The sequence below is a fragment of the Echinops telfairi genome, unplaced genomic scaffold, assembly GCF_000313985.2.
Source record: "Echinops telfairi isolate 266 unplaced genomic scaffold, ASM31398v2 ScPeMD7_8;HRSCAF=38, whole genome shotgun sequence".
Lineage (NCBI taxonomy): Eukaryota > Metazoa > Chordata > Mammalia > Afrosoricida > Tenrecidae > Echinops > Echinops telfairi.
This window is the reverse complement of record NW_022103905.1, coordinates 11,070,891-11,073,132: the sequence shown is the minus strand read 5'-3', so window position 1 is coordinate 11,073,132 and position 2,242 is coordinate 11,070,891.

The window sequence follows — 2,242 nt, the reverse complement described above, 5'->3', positions numbered from 1 at the left end:
CTTTGTGGATTGGTGTTGGACATATGGATTAATGGGTTAATGTTGGATTTGGGGGCTTGGGCAGCACTGGGTTAGGATGTTTTCTTGATGTGCACTTAACCTTTATATAAAACTCTCTCTTGTACATGGGTTTCTGTGGATTTGTTTCTCTAAAGTGCCCAGAGTAACATAGCCTCCAACAGCTCATGAAGCTTTTGCCATTAGTGTCCCATGCAGCAAATCTGTTCTTGTGATGTTCTCGATCTCAAGGTTGTATTTTGGCTCTCGTAGGCCTTTCATTTTCTTCTACTTCAACCAGAACTGACATATGAGCAATGGGAGATCTGCTCCAGTCAGCCTCTGGTCTAGTTTGAGCTGCTGATATTGAGCTTCTCCATCATCTCTTCCCACAGATAGAGTCCATTGTATTTCTGTGTGTTCCAGCTGGAGAAGCCTATGTTGTGGAGAGTTGTCTTTTGTGTTTTTGAAAAGGGGTATCTGACATGAAGAAGTTGTTGGTTTTGCAAAATTCTATCATGTAATGCTCGGCTTCCTGAAGGAATTACTGAAGATATGAGTTCTATAGCAAAGTATGGTGAAGAAACCAGATGGTGCCTGGCTATCAAAAAGAATCGTTTCTGGAGTCAAGTACACATGGAAGAAACACACCAGCCTGTGCGATCCAAGGACTGTAAACAATAAAATCCAAATTTGAAGCATAAAGTCATATCAGAACTTAAATTATGAACACCTGATTTGCAGAAGGGCATGGATGACAGTGGAAGCCCCAAACCCATGTGCAGGATACCACATGAATTACGCCTCTTATGAATCCCTTCTGGTCAAAGTCCAGGGACGTGACTAGCCTTGTTCTCAGACAGAGAGCATTATAAAGTTGATTGTAGAAGATGTAGTTAGGTTAACATGCTCTCCCTGTTGACCCATTCTAAACTCTTTTTTTCAGGTTTTAATATTTTCTGCTTTCTTTTTGATTGAGGTTTTTCCTGTTCTATCTAGTCATTTTTTTGTTGTTTGTTTGTTTTTGCCTCCTGTTTGTGTTTTGTATGATTTTCTCTAAGTGAAATTCAGGATAAGCACATACATAGAGCTAGTAATTGGATTGATAATTATCCAGGGCATGAGAGTGCAGGATAGGGGAAATGGGGAGCTGATAGCAATGAGTATGAGAAAAAAGTGTTCTAAGATTAATTGTTGTGATGACTGATTAATGTGATTGAACGATTAACTTGTATAATATGTGAAGTATATGCCAATACAATTGTTTAATATTCTATCATGTGATCTCCAGATTCACTTCTATTACCAAATCATATTTTTCCAACTACTTTCCTCTTTGTTTCCAACTTTTCCATTTCAATTGTCAATAATCATCAATGCCTCTGGATTGCCTGTTTGATCCACTTCAGATTGGAGATGTTGGTATAATTCTCCGATATCTGCATCACTAGCATCAGTGCTTGGTGCATAAATTTGGATAATAATTGTATTGACTGGATTTCCTTGTATGCACCTAGCTATTTCTAGACAGTGTTGTACTTCAAGGTAGATATTCAAATGTCCTTTTTTTTGCTTTTTAACGTTTATTTATTTATTTATTTATTTTGAAAATCATTTTATTTGGGGCTCATACAGCTCTTATCACAATACATACATGCATCCATTGTGTCAAGCACATTGTGCAATTTTTGCCGTCATCATTTTAAAAACATTTCCTTTCTACTTCAGCCCTTGGTATCAACGTTTCTTTTTTTCCCCCTCCTTCCCCCACCCTCTCTCCCTCACGAAACCCTGATAATTTATAAATCAATATTTTTTCATGTGTTACACTGACCTATGTTTCCCTTTGCCCACTTTTCTATTGTCCATCCCCCAGGGAGGGGGTTATATGGAGATCATTGTGATCAGTTTCCCCTTTCTACCCCACCTTCCCTTTACCCTCCTGGTATCGCTACTCTCATTATTGGTCCTGAGGAATTTATCTGTCCTGGATTCCCTGTGCTTCCAGCGCTCTGGTCTAGCCTGATTTGTAAGGTAGAATTGAGGTCATGATAGTGGGGGTGGGGGAAAGGAAGCATTAAAGAACTAGAGGAAAGTTGTGTGTCTTATCAGTGCTATGTTGAATTCTGACTGGCTCATCTTTTCCTTGTGACCCTTCTGTAAGGAGATGTCCAATTTTCTACAGATGGGCTTTGGGTCTCCACTCTGCACTCCCCCTCATTCACATTGGTATGATTTTTTGTTC